Source organism: Gavialis gangeticus, unplaced genomic scaffold (assembly GCF_001723915.1).
Source record: "Gavialis gangeticus isolate Ggan-Ray unplaced genomic scaffold, GavGan_comp1, whole genome shotgun sequence".
Lineage (NCBI taxonomy): Eukaryota > Metazoa > Chordata > Crocodylia > Gavialidae > Gavialis > Gavialis gangeticus.
The window spans coordinates 53,191,087-53,191,606 of record NW_017728993.1 but is presented as its reverse complement, the minus strand read 5'-3'; positions in this window follow the sequence as shown (position 1 = coordinate 53,191,606).

Below are 520 nucleotides of genomic sequence, written 5' to 3'. Positions count from 1 at the left end.
AGGCCTGCTGTGCACCTGCCAGAATTGGATGGGGACTGCAGAGCCAGTAGAGTCATCTGCCCCTCTGGGCCAATTGCCAGTGGACTGCGGTTGCAGGGTTGGCCTCTGTGCGGCACTACTGCCATTTGTGTCCCCTGCTTGGCCATCTGGGAAGCTATCACCTGGAAGATGTTCTGGGTGTGGTGGCCTGTTTTAAACTGTCACAGCATGTCCTCCTGGTCCCGTTTGTCCAGGAGGTCAGCCACAGCTAGATGGGTTCAAGGTGCTAGCTCTGAGCAGGAAGGGCCCTGCCACTGGCCTCCCTAGCAGGAATTCTGGTGTTCTCTATTGGAAAACTGAAAAACCCCTGATAAAAAAAATCCCCAAATCACTCTCTAAAATACCCCCAAATCCATGTTCCTCCACAAGTAAAACAAAAAACCACTATAAAGACAGAGAGCAAGCGAGACAGAGACAGCGATCAGTTGGACAATGTTTTATTGATATATCTACAGTGTTAAAGCAATTCTCTTATCATAAT